This window comes from Corvus kubaryi, unplaced genomic scaffold, assembly GCF_017639235.1.
Source record: "Corvus kubaryi isolate FWS band 111438036 unplaced genomic scaffold, C.kubaryi_AGA036_p1.0 37398, whole genome shotgun sequence".
Classification (NCBI taxonomy): domain Eukaryota; kingdom Metazoa; phylum Chordata; class Aves; order Passeriformes; family Corvidae; genus Corvus; species Corvus kubaryi.
In genome coordinates, this window is record NW_024581137.1 from 43,266,190 (window position 1) to 43,284,493 (window position 18,304).

The window sequence follows — 18,304 nt, forward strand, 5'->3', positions numbered from 1 at the left end:
GAATTTGGAAAATATTTTCCTGTTTATGAGCTCAAGTGAGTGACAGAACAATGGTATCATTCACAGAAAAACATGAAAGGACATAAAAGGAATTTTAGAAATGGTAATGATGTTATATTATGAACTGTATTCAAGAAAGCAACATACTTTTTAAAATTACAAACGCTTCCAAAAATTTACTTGAAAACCAGTAATACTAACAAAATACTTCCCAATGCAATTTAACACCATTTTTTTAGACATTCACAGTATGTATTCAGACATTGAAAGCAATGAAAAATTTACTTTACATTTTTATAATTGATGCAATCACAGTTTTAGCTAGTGACACTATGTCAGAATATTTAATCTTAAAATGGCGATTTACAGACTCCAGTCTTGAACAAATTATTGTGAAATCTGCATCCCAAACACATCACAAAAAGGTGAAACTGCTAGTGATGATTGAGGAAAATAACACACAAATAATTCAGCCTTTCTAAATTAAACTCAGGTTTGTGGACAAAAATATAGTAATTATTATTAATATTATGATTACTAATACTCTTTTTAAGCTTTTCATTGAGCTTAACAACATGGTAAATAAAAACAAAGGGGTTTTACTCCCCTCTAAACAAACTACAATTCATTACCTTCTTACTTCTTCTGCACCCCAACATATCAACTAATGCAATGCTTTCATCTGTTATTGTCACTAGTGAGTGAGCAACTTAAAAAAATAGGAAGAGGAAGCCCTTCCATTAAAATAATCTTAAAATAGTATCTGTCCAAAAATATCCACTTCAATTAAAAAAAAAAAATCCTAGTGTGTGTTACCCTCAAGTAATGATTTATTGAGGAGGACACCTCTGTAGCTTCTAAGTTAGGACTGACATTTGAACAAGACACACCCAGGAGGCACAAGTATATCAAACAGAAGTAAACCTGGTTTTCCAAGAAGACAAGAAAGGTACTTCTATCATCACATAAAAAATCTGGAGGGCAGGTTTTTCTACTCCATTAATTCCACTGAAAGCAATGCACATTCATGAGAACCTCTGAAACAGTGTTCTTCAACTAAAATCACTAGTTCTTCTGCTCCTTTTCTAATAGTTTCAAGTGCTTTTCATTATGGATATTAGGAGATGAAAGTACTGAACTGTCATATCAAGGAACATAACCAGCTCTCCCACATTATCTCAGTTCTTCCCAGACAACTTCCTCCACAATTAATCTTTTGGAGAATCTGTCATGTTAATCGCATTTCTCAGTGCAAGGCAGACATTGCCCAACTTAAGATCCACTTGGATCTCTTGGTCCTTGTCAACCAGCGACTCCTGCTTTCCCATCCAAGGAGCCACACACCATTCATTCTGAGCAGCAACAGAAAGTATTCTCTTCCCCAGTCATCTCCTTGCTGACATCCTAATAAAGGTACTATCATCTTCTTGCCCCCACTTCTTTCTTCCCACTACAAACAGAACAGTGCTTAGATGATCATGGTCCTTTATCTACCACTCTTCACAGAAATTCAGTTACAGAGTCCAGAACAGATCTTTTTTTCAAGATATTCTTCAGACTTAAAGAAAACACATTCTTTTGAAACAATATCCTGAAAGACAGCTATGGTGTTAGAAAAACAGCTGTGCATCAGCAGCTTTACCTTTCTTTACCCATAGCACTAAAATCCACAGTAGGTGTTCACCACTTCTAGTAATTTCAGCGCTATTCAAAAGCAGTATTAAACCCAAAAAACTCAGCTATGTTCACTAGTTGAGGCAGAAACCAGTGTGTTGAGGCAGAAACTAGAAAGTGTTTTAACTTTCTACTCCAGAGTACCAGAACAAATGAATGTTGGCTGTGTAATGCAAGCCTTAGCCTAATGTTCATACTTACATCTGCTATTCTTCAGCTGTCAGACTGAAGAGGAACACCAATAAGCTACACAACTCTGCTAAAGCTGATTTAAATGTAAATGAGAATCAGCCAACATGCAGAGGAATAACAAGCTTCTGAAAAAAACCCCACTTATCTCAAAAACAAAAATGATGTTCCAGAGTGTTTCACATTATTCCTTAAAAGCATTTGAACTGAGTGTCAGCAAAAACCAGCTCATGAAAGAAGTAAGAGGGCACGTGCTAGCATTGTAATACTGCTTTCTAACTTCTAAATAAAACTGAAGTAGAACCACCACTTGAAATATTTAATTAGGCAGGAAATCTAAATCTCATATCCAATTTTCTTTCACCAAAACCTCTTTATCCTGAACATTACAGTAATTTCATTTATTCTTAATATTAACAGGTGCTGTTTTAATTCAGTGTCAGAGACAGGATAGGACATAAGCATAATATTACATTTGGAAACTTGAGTGAAATTTGGCAGAAGCTGCCGTGTTGAGGTATCTCAGACACTGCACATGTGCTCCTTGCTGTGAACTGTGCCAGCTATGACAACGAAACCACTTTAAGGTAAGATGTCTTGCAGATCAGATGTATGGACTGCCCTTTCTTCATATTCCAGACAATACAGGACACAAAAACCAATCCCATAATGGCCATCTGGGCACACACTGTTTCCTTCTGCTTTACAGCCAACCCCAAAAGTGTGCAATCATACCAGTGTTCAACATGTTTTTTCATTAATTCTGCTTCATACCATCCAGAAATTGTATTGTTCAAGAAGTCACTCATGCATGAAGGCAACCACTGTCTCACACTGAGAAACACAGAATATTTAACAGGTTGGAGCTAAAACCCAACAGTTAGCATGATCATTTTAATTTTTTTCATTGAGGAAAATTCTTCCCATTCTTTTTTCAATTTCAAGCTATGCAACTCCTTAAGAGCCAAAATTGACTAAATTTCATTCTATTACAACTTTTCCCAGGTAGAAGCCTAACTTTTAAGGGTTATCACACAGGGGACCAAAAAACCATAGAAAAATGTGAAGAAAATTTTTTAAATTACTTTGAAGTTTAACAGTTAAGTTTCCCAGCTAGGTTGCCCCCTTCTAAGGTCTCCCATTCACTGTAATCTTGCCTTCTTTAACTGAACAGAGTAGGAATTTTTTTGCAGAAGTGTTATGTCACCACTTAGAAACAAAAAAGAAAAGAAATTATTTAACTTTATGAGTAAATTCACACTTGGATTTTCCAGTATAGCCTGCAAATATAGAAAATATCTTTTATTCATTTTAAACCACAAGAGCTATAAATTCCCATTTGTTTTCCTGTATCAGGATTCAAAATCATAATGTCTGTCTTTGAAAAGAAAGATACATACAAGGGCTTTTTTTTTTTTAAAAAAAGAAGCCCTGAATTGAAACAACTGAAATTTCACACCCAGAAGTACATGATCAATGACAGCCATTACTATTCCATTTCCTTATTACCGTACCTCAAGCCGTTAAGAAATTTTCTGGTCAAACATTAAGTAGGAAACAGTACTCAAACAATTGCTAAGAATATTAAATTAGAATAAAACCACATTGTTTAGATGTTGATTTTCCTTCTCCCCAGTAGCAGAATTTGCTTTCCTGAAAAAGAAAAAAGAATTGAGTCCATGTTTCAAGAGAATACCTGGCACATCAGCCTGCAGGATACTTTACACAGGACTGCCATATCCTCCCTGAGGAAGTTGACCATGGCACTTGGGGACACTGTTTTGTGGTGAGCATGGTGGTGCTGGGTTAATGGTTGGACTCAATGATCACAGAAGTCTTTTCTGACCTTAACAATTCGATGATTCTAGAATGCAGTCAGAAATGCACACTGATGGATTGAACACAGTGGGCAAGAAGTCTGAATCTGCAGTCTGGTGTTAGATACCCCACCTATGCACAAACCACTGGCTTACGCCACTCGGAAGAGAAAAATGTGGGCTTGAAATCCCTCAGGTTGAGACGGACCTAGGAACAAGGCCTCCTACTTCTTGGACTCCTCAGCTAATTAACTGCCAGTCTACTATGTATAAGACAGGTACCAAAAGCATCTTCCTAAGAGAAAAGTGCAGAAAGGGGTATGGGATTTATTTTCTCATAAGGGTCATACAAATGTCTAAGGTATACCCTGGTTTCCTACCAACCACCTTCACTGCACCAGTGCTCCACATTACAGAGTTCAAATTCTAATCAGGAAATCAGAATCTCATCATCATATGGTCCTTAGATACCTGCCTCCATGCTTTCTTAGCCAGGAGCCTGATCATTACGGGCTGTCGTGTTGAACACCACAAGGCTTACATTCTTTTTTAAACCTGGGACATAAAACCTTCCACTGCAGTTTAAACAGTATTTGCTTTATTTTCTCCAACACAACAGCCTTTAGGATTTTAAATGGGAAGAAAGTAGGTCAGGTCTTCCTACTGAAGCTTTTTAAAATCATTTTTTCTTAAAATTTTGTACCTAAATTCTGAAAAATGTATCCATCTTTTGCATCTGCCATTAATATCTTTTGAATATAAATATCTGAAGAGCACACTGATTTACTAAGAGCCTTACAAGTAGCAAGTTTCTATAAATATTAGTCAGAAAAATATTTAAACATAATTCCAGTTTTTGATTCCTTTGTAACAGGTCTGATTTATCTTTGATCACATATTATAGCAGTAAGTCATTAAAAATGCACAAAGAATTTGTCTGTGCACAGATCAGCCACAGAATACTGATCTGAACATTTAACAGCCTAAGGAAAAACACAAAAAACATAAAATGGAACCCACGCACTTGAAGCAATCAAACACCTGCCTGTCTTTCAACACCATTTTCATAGGACTGCCTGCATTCCTAAATCAGAGGATACACCACGAGTCTCTACTGTTTGAACAATCTTGCTACTCAAAGACAATTTTCAGAGAGTTTAAAATACAAAATTTTCTGTGTTTCTGTTGGTGCACCACAATAACAAGGAAGCTACTACTCACTTCTTTTATCAGCAATAGTACAAAGAATAAGACACACCCTTCTCAGGGAACTGGAAAAACCTGCTACATGAAAGCTGAAAAGTCTCCAACTACCCATTCCTTCCTTTTGCTCTTTCAACAGAACTGAGGGAGGCTGCAAGGACTTGGCCTTAGCCTAACAAAAATAAAGCTGAGCAGAAAAGCAAGGGCTGTGTATAAACACACAAATAATTATAAAACAGTAAGAAAAATCTATTTAAAATAAAAGGACAGTCTTGGCACAAGACTGTTACCAACTGATAATGAATAAATTTAGGTTCAACACTGTAAGCAGTTTCATCATGTTGAGGAATTTAGCACTGGAAGAGGCTTCTAATTAAAATAGCAAGGGGGAAAGGCTCAGCTGCTTTGAACTCAGTGCTCCATATGTCTGTATCTGTATGACATAAAACCTACAAGAGCATGAAAATAAACTTGATGAATAGGCAGGTCCTTTCCTGTCCCACGTTCCTAAGAGAACAATAACTGTCAAGCAAATAACATCATTCCGATACAACTCAAAGATACAACCATCTGTCAGGCAATACCCCTGAATAATTACACCACAAAAAAAAGAAAGCAAAACCAGATATTAATACCACAGCAGGACAAACTTTGCCAAGAATAAACTTCACAGAGTGTCTTTTCATAAATATCTTAGACCCATAACCTCACTTCTCGTAAGTTCATGCTGCCTCTTCAGAAAGTACACCTCTCATGCTGTACTCACAAATCTGAAAGAGCTCAGGTTAGTTGGTCTCCGTGCAACCAGGCAGTCCAATGATCTGCACCCCTAGCCTTCTGCACACACAGAGAAGATCATCTTAGCCCAAACAATATGACATCTAGGATGATCAACAGCCTCTTTATTTGGTACAACCCTTACTATCTTCATCTCAGGCAGGAGTCAAAAACAGCTTTGCTGGTGAAAGGTTCAAATCACCACTTTAGCCCTCGCATCATTAACCAGAAAAACTACAGCAATCATGAAGGTCTAAGACAATTGCTTAGACATGAACAGTCCCAGGAATAACATATTCTATTAGACTAACCTTTATAATTCAAAAGAGCAGTCAGTCTTTCAGGCATACCAGCCTTTCAACTTGCTTGACATTCAAAGATATATCCCTATTCCTTGCAAAACTATTGTGGTTAAACCCTTGGAAAGTTTTTCAGAACAAGAATAAAACTTGTGTCTGAGCCATATGGTTTATGTAAATTAATCTCAATCTGTATTTTTCTTAGCTTTATTCTCTTAGTGAAGCACAGAGCGTGGTAGCTGCAAGACAGCATTACAATCCATTTTCAGTTAGTTTATATCACACCACAGCATTCTCCTACCATTTTAGTTCATCTGCTTATAATAGAATACCAGTGGTTTTTAACCCTGTCATCAAAACAGCATACACTCTTTTATTCAATATGAGAGCCTACAGATCTGATTTATAGTATATTCTAGATGTATGGCTGCATATTTCAGACAGGTTTGAAAAAAGGTGTGCTGAAAGATCCATAAAAGACCTCCCATTAGCCCTGCTGAGAACGAGCAGACACATTTTACTTGACCTACCCTACTAATCTCAGCAAACTGGTCCTTAGCAGCAGATGCCAAGCTCAAATGACCACTTTCACATCTTTGTTGCCACTCCACCTCAAGTCTTTGATCATTTTTCATCTGGAAGTGCCAAATGGATTTCTGCTTCTTGGCCTCCGTACAGCCTCCTCATAACTCACCAGCTGATCTCCCTCGCACCACAAAGTAGGAATACTCATCTCAACTTTAGCTGCATTTCTCTCCATCACATGCAGAAAGGGATATATTGGATACTGCTAAGATAAATTTCAGTTAACTGTTTGTAGACTGTTTTGATTATTTTGCCATAGTGTTAGATAGCAAAATACAAAACTACAGCAATATAATATATAGATCCTCTGACAATAAAATTTTGACATTCAGCAGCCTGATACAAAAGTAGATAAACTGGAGGATGAAACCTACTTGAACTGGTTTTCATTTCTCTAAATATTACAAAATTGTAAATACACAAATTGCTTGAAGTGCTATTCATTTTTGTAGAAACTTACCTTAAAGTGGAATAAAGTTACCAAGAGTATTTTGTATCACAAAAGGTCCTTCCCTTAAGGTAAGCATTAAAAAAGGCAACTGAACTCTTCAGAAACACTGTAAGCACTGCAAAGCATACAAAAAGAAAAGCTGTCTATACAAAACTAACTTAGAGCACTCAGAAAACACAGATATTAAGAACTGTACCCATCTCAAAATACTCTTGGCTTTGTGTCTGCTTCTTCCAAGCTGCACCCACGAACTATTTACAGAATTCCTTTTCAGATATCCTGATTACTCTCCTACACTCACCCCAACCAGTTTCCAGGCAGCCTGAATTATTTTATTATGTCACTGCAATGACAGCAAAGAAATGCTGTGTCCCAAGTAGCACAGCCATTTTTTAGTATATTATTTTGAAACAACACTTTCTGAAATGCTATCTTTGAAATATGACTAGGGCATTCTCAGGATCTCAGGTATAGATGTTTATGCTAGGCTTCAGGCTGATAGTCACACAAACCTGCAGTTTTTATTGGCAAGGTTCTTCTTCTTTCTTCATTTAAATTTAATTCCAAGTTTGTAAAACTACATAGGACATTCTGAGAGTTCAATCCCATGCCAAGTCACAAGCCAAAGACTCCCATGAAAATAGGTCAGATCTGGAACCCTCTGATAAGACATCAGCAACAGAGAAAGAAATCTACCTCACCTTGACTGCCAGAACACAGCCCAGTTTAGCTACATGAAGGAAATGTCTCAGCATCAATTACGGAACTGCTACAAGGAGAAGTCCAAGCCAGCCTGACAATACTGTTTGTTCTCTCTTCAGCATTGTCTAACAAAGAAAAGGAAACACAGAACAAATGCTATGCCCCATGACAATGCAACTTACTGATTGGGAACCACTGACCTAGGCAAGGGTACCACTACATCAATTCATGTCAGGGCTGAAGCCAGTTCCTTACCTGGTGACCCAAACAGCTCATCCCTTGACCCCTTAAAAAGAGGCTTTTATTTAAAGTTTTTACTATCCACCTTTTGTTACAAGATTCCTCTAGGATCCAGTGGATTACTTGAGCTTTTCCTTTAGCTTTACTATTTCCAGAACTACTTCCCTGTTCCCCTCCAGTAGAAGTTCAGGAAATTCTCCTGAAATGTGCTGATTCTACAAAAAGAATGGCAAGCATCTGATATTTTCCTTTCTGCACTTCGTCATTCTTTTTGCCTTTTTCCCCAGCCTGAGAAAGGTTTCACTGAAGAGGAAGGTGGGAAAGACTCATTAGTGAGAGAGGTTTGATACAACAATCATCTGAAACTCAAGGTCAAATGTTTCCCTTGATAACAGCTGCAGATGCACATATACCCACACACACAGTGAGGACTGTCTTGTACTTAAAACATACATCATGAAGGAATTTTTATGTATAGTAGATGTGCATATGAGACAGTTTATGCACAGAAACACCCAATCCCCCTGGAAAAAAATTATCTAACTACAAAGTTTCCCATGTGTTTGTAACTTCTAGTTTCTAGATTTGTGAGGCGATCTGCAACATGTAAACACTGGATTTTGGATTACCTTTCCTATTACAACATAGTAAAAAACATCACAAGATTTAGCATAAGGTAATTAGACATTAGGCTTTCAGTCAGGCTGTGGCATGTTCTTACTTCTCCATGGGGAAGGCAGGCTATGTGTGCCTGTCACACACACCCATATCAAATCTCAGATCTCTAGTCAAGCATTCAAGTGGGAAGATAACATCTTGGCATACAATTCAAGAATGAGTTCTCAAGAAGAAAAGGTCATATTATTACTTACTAATTCAGAACAATATATTACTTAATGCCTCTAAAAAGCATTCCAAGAACTACAGAGGGATCTATTTCTTTCTAAAGGCAGCAAAATATATACAGAGGAAAATATTCTCCTAATCTCCACTATTCAGGAAATGATAAAAGGAACAACAGCAGAGAGGTATTAACAGTTGTTAAAGCAGAATCAAAACCTAGCCCTGCTTGAGAAAGGAAGAAGGTGACAGTATGCTTTTCATTCATGTGCGATGGCCAGCACATGGGTTGGGAGGCCCGCACTAATTAGAGGGCACAAAGGGAAGGTTAGCCCTTGGCTCACTGTCCTCTCAAATGCACACCTAAAAAATAAGGGAAATCAGCATTTGAATTTGACCTGCCAGTGAATGAGAAGCACCCCAGTACAAGGACATGGATGAAAACGTCTGGTCTCTGTAGCGAGGACACTGTCCTTGTAGCCTGGGAGCCAGGAGCAACAGAAGCATGCTGGAATCCTGCAGACGGACCACAGCAACTCCAACCATGCCTGTGCAGGCACTGGAAGAAAGACACACTTATTTTTAACCCACTGCTGAGCGACCTTATGAGCTGCAAATTAGCAGCTAAACAAATGTCTAACCGTAAGTATCACACACAAGATTAGGTTTGCTTTTAGACAACTGAGGATAACTAAAATTTATTACTTAGATCTTTACAATGTGGGCAAATGTAAGAAATCTCAATTAAAACATGTAGATGCTCTGACACAGCAGATTAATACAAACACACCAAACAGACACAGAAGGTCCAATTACTTAATATTTCCCTGTTACTATGGTCTGTTAGTCTTAGACCATATTAACGTGCATTTTCTTGTCAAGATTCTGGAGATACTCCATTCGTATTACCTAATTGGTGGTTTTTTTTCATAGAATCATAGAATGGTTTTGGTTGGAAGGGACCTTAAAGATCATGTAGTTCCAACTCCGCCACAGGGATACCCCCCACTAGATCAGGTTACTTAAAACCTCATCTGACCCAACCTTGAACACTCCCAGGGATAAGGCATCCACAACTTTTGTTTTTTCTTCCTGAAGTACCCACCATTCCAATTAACCAGCTTGTGAAAATGTACAACACACTTCCTGGCACTACGTGTCACTCTAGACTCTCACCTGTGATGACAGCAAGTTTGTTTTAATAAGCTGCAGTGTTTTGATAAATAATGCGCGTGTCTATTGAACCAATATATACATTTTAAGTATTAATGCTATATCAAAGCTAAATGAAAGCTTTAGAGCAGACAGAGTAAGTGATTTAATAAGGTGGGACATTTAACTCCCTGATGTAAGTTCGCAGCATTTAAAAATGGTGAGCTCAGTCCTTGGAAAAAGAAACCAGAATGGATCTGGTTTTCTTTCAAGTGTAATTGCTATCACCCATAGGAAGTCAAAACAGCTATCTGGAATTCATTAAATAGTGTGATAAAGCTGAAAGTCTGAGGAGTAAAATACAAATTCAACATTAATGAAGTGACATTTACTCAACAGCCATGAGTGATTACACATGTCCACCTATACAACAAAGCTACAGAATTAAACACTGTATTACAGTTGCTGTCCACCTCTATTCACAGAACAGTTAAACAGAGTATTTACCTAAACCTATCTTCCTACAGGATGCTTTAGTTCTGGACCATAAGAAAAAGCTAACACCACCTTTGGTTTGCTGAGCCATAAGTGAACCACTTCTCTGGTTCAGAGTTACTGGGTTGAGATGACCCATCTTCATATTACACATGTTGCTATGTTTCTCCATACTTTTTTTCAGTCACTTAAGGTGATGATAACCAGCCAGTACTGATTTGGGTCGCTCACACCCCACATGACTCTTCTCTAAATATGAAAAGAAAAAGAGCATTTGGCAAAATTTCTTAAGTTCCCTTAGTATTCTATGACTTATTAAATACAATTAGTAGATGAGCCAGCTTCTACTGTGAGAAAAGGTTATTGAGTTTGCAAACCTTTCCTAACTAACAGGTATTACCTAAGACTCCTGTGCTGTGTGGAATGTGTGGACTTGTTTTTTAACAAAATCCATATTAATGCCTGCACATGCCTTTTAAAATCAGGTATCTGGAAAAAAGTACGTTTTACAACTCTGCTAGAATATCTTTCTGTACCTGAAATATTTAAACTCTTCTTCCACAGCCATGTCAGCTGAAGAGTCTTCTTTTCAGACAAATTTCTGTATTGGTTTCTAACAGCCTTCTGTTTCTATCCCAAGCTTTTTTCCTTGGGAAATGAAGGTATTTAATAATCTTCTTGTATCAATGTGAACAAGTTCAATAAAAGGCCCTAATGAGAAGGAATCTTCATTATCTTCCTTAAGTAATAAATGCGTATGTCATGAAATCAGGAGTTTAAATAATGTTTAATACAGTACATAGCATTAGAAAACAGTTTCCATAGCTTCTGGGAAGCAAAAGCCTTTACAGCTGGCACAATAAAATTTTCAACTTTTATCCAGTCATCAATGTGGTCATTTGACTCCCAGTAAGTCACTTGTAACTTGTGCCTTGTAACTTCCCTCCTCCAGTACCTGCCTTGTGAATCCTTCCCTTTGTGGCACAGCCGAACTCTGCACATCTAACTGCCCAGGAAGACATTTTCCTCCACTGCTGCAGTCCAGAAATCTGCTATTTCCAGTGACAGTTTCTCCCTCAGTCTGGCTGCCAGCATGCCCACCATCTTCCAGCATCAATAAACAGATGGAGACTACAACAGCATTCAACCATCTGCACTTGCAAGTTGTAGCCGTGGTTCTACACAAAGTAAAACATCTGCCTTTTCTACACTCAATCCAAAAATGTGTTTGCTGGACAACTGACTTTTATCTTGCCTCAGTACTCAGCTGCTGCACATGACTTTTGCTCTCCATTTTAATGATCAAGGTTTCTTGAAGCCAGCCAGTCTTCCCTGAGAAGCACCCAGGGTGTCTCGCCAGGTCCCACGGCACAGACACATGACTCTCAGAGCAGTCAGATGGGGAACCAAAGGCACCCTCAGCACTTCGCTCAAAGCATGCCATTCACAGTTTTATCCTCTGAGGTTTGCTTGCCATTTCGATACTTGCTCAGACTGCTGGAGGCAGCTGGAAGGTGGTCCAAGTCACCGTCTGTATCGTATTTCAAACACTCACAAGCTATCGAAGCAGGGAGTCACGAACTGCAGCTTAAGCAGGGCCCTTTCAGACTCGACAGGCTGTAGTACTTGTAGTGTCATTTCAATACCAAGACAAAGTTTCTAGCATGTATAATCTTGATGTTATTAAAGTCACAGATTTGGATCCTTGGAGGAGTAACCAATCTTTGATTAAGAAGCCTACAATCTGTGGTACAGACTGGATGTTCCCATCCCCACAGGAAATTAAATGCTGGGACTGAAGTCACAGGTTAGCTCGATGTGTACTGGAGGTAACACAGATTTACTGCATCAGTTAACCTTGGAGACTAGGCAGGAAAAGGCTCCTTTCAGGGTCTCTGGGATTCCCAGATGGCAAGAGAGCAGCACCAGTGCAGGACAGGGTATGCCCCAGGCAAGGCAGCTAACAAAGGGCTGCTGTTTGTCCTGGTGGGAGCAGCTGTAACTGCTTTGGGCTGGTAGGAGGGAAAGCATTAATAGAGGAGCAAAGATTTTTAGATATGATTTAGAGTAGAGATTTCACACCGTCGTTAAGCTTTAGCCTTCATTCACGTCAACTAGGCAGCAAGCTGCTCAATGAGAGGTAGGTTTTGGTCACTTCTCCAGCCTTGCTAGTTTCAAAATGATGAAGCTTTTGCGTTCCCCCTTCCACATGCACATTTCACATATAATGCAATCCTAACACAGAAATTAACTGTGTTCACAGCTTCCCAAATGACCTAGATTACAATGAGATAATTAACTGCTCATGAACAGCTATTTATTGAAAATGTCTATCCCAGTATCTAGTAAGCCATTGAAAATCTTCATTACTATAACTGTCAAACCTCTGAAGAAATTCAGGACTGTTTCCTTAGATTCAAAATTAGACCAGATTTAATTCCTGTTTTACAGCTATTCTGGACCGTGATAAATAAGCAAGGCTTGTTACCAGCTGAACTTGTAAGGTGTTTTCTAAAAACACAAAAAACCCCTCTCCATACGCCAGTTGAAGCTTCTAATTCAGTCTCATCGATGTATGAAATAAATATACTTCGCTCTCGTGTATAATTAGCAATGTCAAGTCTGTTTCTTTAGATAGCATTCATGGCATATTGTCTGAAACAGCAGCTCTGCATTTCGTATCTGAAACTACATTGTTCCTCTCAGAACAGTTTCACTGGCTAAACCAAGCTCAATCCACCAAACAATATATTATGAAAGCAATAAAGATCTTCTATGTTCTTTTTATAAATGGGTATGTGGGTTTTCAAATTCTGAGACACAATTAGTAGCTCTGAAGCAGTTTTACTCTACACCTAAGCTTGTTACGCACTTTATAATGCAATGTTTCAAAGTCAGTCCTCATTAACTGTTGGCTGTATTTGCAAAACTTTCCTCTTTTTTCAAAACCTCTATTATCATACATGATGAAATAACATAAGAAAATTTAGTCATTCTTGACTCAAAAAAAAGAGGCTGTCTTTACAAGACAATAAAGTAATTCACAATTCTACAACACACAGTATTTACACCACATAATGGCACAACACTTTCACAACTCTATTTATTAATATTAAGCACAATATGAAATTATTCTTGGTCTTTAATACTAATCTACACACATCTATTTATTGCTCAGGATTGTCGAAAACAACCAACAGCCTGATTCAGTATCAGAAAACAATGAGCAAGAGTCACCACAAGGGAGTCCTACCTGGATAACTTTTCACTTCAACAGGGGCTTAAGATAATGCATTTTTCAGATTGCCAAGATGAGAATCTATGGAGTCTGAAAGAAAAGGGAAAAGGTAATAGTAATATGACATACTACATACTTTCATTTTTTTCATTCTAAATGTTAGGAGAATAAATTTAAAGTAGTTAACTTCCAAATATCTGATTCTCTGTGAAGCCCTGCAGAAACAACAGAAGTTAAGACTTATTTTAGCTGGGGGGAGAGAGGATTTCAAATTGCATATTTATTCTGCCTCCACACCTGTCCTAGATAAATTTGTCTTAAAACAATAATTAAGCAAAACAATGATTTCAAAATAGCTAAAGGTAAGATTTATCTAAGATATAAACATCTGTAAGACTTCAGACATATAATCCCATTTTATACATGAACAATATGCAAATTCTGGTACAAAATTTTAGGTGTAAGCCTTTTACCACTACACTGAATGTGTGCTAAATTAAGTACTTGTGACTTCTTGCCTGTAGTAAAGATGCTCATTTTTTTGCTTCATGATAGCTAATTACTCTGGTTTGAAAGTCAGCAATAACCTCCAGACCATAACTAGCTGTGCACACCAACATTCAGCAAATGTCAACACTCCATTATGCACTGCCTACTCCTCCTACAAACCAAAACCACCCATGTCTCCCTCCTGGCAATAAACTGCACAACTGGAGCAGCAGACCATGGAACACAAGTGGGGAGCAGGACACAGCAGCCCTGGTGCGTGTATGGCAAGCACCTCACAGTCAAAACAGGGTCAAAGCAGGCCTATTCCTCCCATGTTCATGTGACACCATCTCCTCCACACACTGCAAACTACAATGCAGTTCGGATCACCAATTTGTATTATATATAATATAACTCCTCTTTAATATAGTTTGTAGTTACAGTTTATGGACTGATTCGATCATTATCTTTAAATACTGATGTCATTGAGAATATAAACAAAGAGTTCATTTCGTGAGCTTTTTGCTGCAGGCTTATTACATCACTGACCAAAAAAAAAAAAAAAAAATGTTGGCCACTGTAGCAAGATGGGATCCCAAGAGATAAAATATACCAAAAACCCTTGTATATTAGCAGCCCATCTTTTCTTCAGAGCTTACAACTGTGAGGTAAGATTCATTCTAGCTATGATTCACAATGTAAATTGATAAAACATTTTCAGGACAAAACCTGGAGTCCCAAGGACTAGTCTGCTTGATGATACTGCTTAAGAACACATGGAATCTGTTAGCCTACCAAAGCAGGGGGAAAATTCAAGTTGTGTTCTCTGGTAATTAAGCATAATGAAAGCAGATATTCAAGAATATCGAAGTTTTGTGCCTATTCAGACATGCCTTATTTTTTATTTCTGCTGGTTTTCCCCCAAATGCAAGACTGCCAGCTAAAATAAAGAGCATGTCAATGTATCTATCACCTATTGCTGTCTTTGAAAACTCATATTTCAAAGAGCTTAACTGAATACCTCGTGGTAATGCTCAAAAATGGTTCAGTAAGATACAAAAACATGGCATCAGAACTGTTCTCAGACCTGCCATGTGGCCAACATGACATGGGACAGACCTAGTGGTCTGGGCTGTCAAGGGCTTTTAAGGATACTGCAGTGTAAAAGTTATTTGAAGTGTATTAAGTAATGTTTGTGCCCTATCTATTTCTGTAATACAGAGCAAGGTCTGTATTAGATGAGTATATGATATCACTTGTGATAGAAATGTCCACAGTTCACTGAAAGCAGGTATAAATAAATTCAGCTATATTATTGTACTTCTAAGACTAAAATTAGGAGGACTCAATTTATATACTCCATCTTTTCCTTAACAAACAAAAACCAGCATCAAGCAGGAGATGTGGTCAGGAAGAATATATACACCACAGCCTGGGATTAAACTGGATTAGCACAACTATGTGGGAAGCTTTCATCACTCCTACACATAATTCATGTAGTTCTAGATGGTCAAACTTGCTTAACTAACTGCAACAACTTTCCAAAAGATACTCTAGAAGGCAATGAAAAGACACTTTGCTAGCAGCAAGACTGGATTTTTTCCTGCTTTTACTCATTATCATAGCAAGTTCCACAGTAAAACTTAACACAGAAGAACCAGTTTGGAGAGAAGAGGCTACTGAATGAGTTTTTATAGATCCCTTCTGCTCCCTTCCACAGCTGGAGACACATGAAAGGCTCAGGGGTGGCCTGGGTGCTTGCCACACAAAAAGGGGAGATTGAGTGCATGAAAGCAGAACTAAGGCTGGAGTTTCAGTGAAAGGCAACATTGCAACATCATAAAATGGGAGTTGCAGCAGATTCAGTGCCATCTTCATGAGAAGCACAGCATTCCCACAAGGCACTCAGGAACGGACTGGAAGTTGCTGCTTAGAAAACATATTTGTGACTATTTCCTATCAGGTGTTGGGATGCCCTAAAAATGTTAACAAAAACGCAAATAAACTTCCAAAGTAATAGTATATTCCTTAGCCTGCTTTTTCTGTACCTGGTATTGACTTTTATACTATACTCCTAAAAACTTACAGCTCTGACACCTGCCTAATTTAAAATTTAACTTCCTAATGACACGCTCCTACACAGAAAACATTTTATTACAAACACAAAAACGCAATACTAACTCAGGTTCAAGGTCCATCTGACACAGTATCCTGTTTCTAATAAGTACTGCTAGTGGATGCGTAAAGAGGAGAACAAGAACAGAATAAACATACAGCAACCATTCCTTGATGTACTTTCCCAGCTGACAGCAATATGCAGCTCCAGGATTTCCTGTCTCCTTTTAAGTGTACACATGTAAATATAAACACATTCACAAAAAATCCAAAGCTATTTGATGTCTGAAATCATTTAAATCAACTCCTCAGCATTTAGGTTACTGCTTTACTCCTTTTCATACAGATGAATAAACTGGCACAGTTGAAACTGATGACTCTCATTCACTCATTTCCTAGCTCTGCACGATTAAATCACAAACCCTAAATTAACTGTTGCTTTAAGACATTTTTTAGAAGATACATGGAATCACACACCCTGAACGCAAAAAATCTTACTCAATCCAAACAGTGACATCTAGCAAAATCCTAATGTTAATTCCAGGTGAGGTAATAGATTTGATCATCCACATCAATTAAGGACAAAGAATACTTTCAGTAAGTGAATAACCTAGTTGTAAATTACAATATTTCTATAAATATGGCCAAGATATAAACATCCCTGCATAAAAGGGACCTGAAGGATCATGAGACCTCATACCAAAATTCTAACTACTATATTTTAAAATGAACACCTACAAAACAACATACCTCATTAAAATGGGGCTCTTGATCTATGTAAACTTAAAATAAGAACCCTAGACCTTATCCAAAAAACCTAACCGTAAAAAACAAATTCTGAATTCAGCTATCAAAGATAGGCATGAGGTCTAGTGATGCTGATCACCACTGTCCAGACTGTTCAGTCTTCATCAAAGAGAAGAATTCGAGTGCTGGGTGATACGGTTTAGTGCTTTAGGGGTTACAGTGGTAGTGTTGACGGGTTCACGGCTGGACTTGATCTTAAAGGTCTTTTCCAACCTTGACGATTCTACGATCACTGAAAGCTATTGTCCCTGAAGTTATTCTACAGTTTATTAGAGGGAAGGAAAGACAAAGATGTGGCAAGTTGTTTAAGAAATCAAAACAATAAAAAAGCTCTGGAAACACTGAAAGGCGGGCTGCTATTAACACAGATAAAAGAAAACGAAGCTAGGAATTCAGAAGTGAGAGCACACAAGTAGCATGCAAAGGCACCTACCGCTCTTCCCAGCTCTTTCAACAAATACCATCTACCTTCTCCACATGCAACACGCCAAATTAATATCTATTTATTGCTCCACACAGATGAAACGTAGCATTAACAGGAGCTGGCTTCACAGGTGATTTAAGTTATTACCAGCCAATTCATAAAAACACCTCCTGTTCCCGATACCCCATAAATTGAAGTTGATAGGTCTCCAGAGCTCGGCTGCGCAGCCCAGTGTCCCTTAATGGCTCAGTCACGTCCATTACTTGCCAGAACGAGCTCTGCGCAACGAATCCCGGCAGCCCGGCAGGTTTTAAAAGCCGGAGTACTCGCCGTGATTAGATCCACCGTGAGCTCCCCCGCCCGCTCCGCACGGCCAGCGCTGCCCGCGGGGGGGTCTCCGGGACCCGGCGCTGCCCGCACGGAGCCGCCCGCCCGAGGGAGCCCCGCGGGCAGGGGCGCGGCTCCCGGGGGGCTCCCCGGGCAGGCGGCGGCGGGGGGCGGGGGCCATCTTGGAACCGGCGCCCCCCCCCCCCCCGCGCCGCCGGGACCGAGCAGCCACAGCCCGGCACCTGCCGCATCCCCCCGCTCGCCAGCCGACCGCTCCCGCGGGAAATCCCTCCGGCGCACCGCAGCCCCGCGGGCGCCTCGGAGTCCCCCGCCGCGACCCTCGGCAGCTCACGGACTCCCGCGGGACTGCGGCTCGTACCTGCGGCCGGGCCTGATGGGTGGACGCGGCACAGCTCCATCTACCCGCGGCTCCGCTCACCCCGGCTCCGCATCGCCGCCGCCGCGCTGGGTCGGGCCGGG

At 39.3% G+C, this 18,304-nt stretch overlaps 1 protein-coding gene across 8 annotated transcripts in view; it reads right to left on the reverse strand.

Moving 5' to 3' along the window:
- MPP7 (membrane palmitoylated protein 7) overlaps window positions 1-18,298 on the reverse strand; it is a 158,979-nt gene extending 140,681 nt beyond the window's left edge. For 6 of the 8 annotated variants that reach the window (XM_042044620.1, XM_042044619.1, XM_042044613.1 and 3 more), the window contains exons 1-2: window positions 18,204-18,298; window positions 13,678-13,752 (exon numbers count right to left, since the gene is read on the reverse strand). The gene's annotated coding sequence lies outside the window, so the exon portion shown is untranslated. Of the gene's footprint in view, window positions 1-7,004; window positions 7,103-13,677; window positions 13,753-18,203 lie in introns of those variants that run through there. The other 2 variants (XM_042044616.1, XM_042044615.1) reach the window with 2 other exon arrangements.
- Window positions 18,299-18,304: the final 6 nt, after the last annotated feature.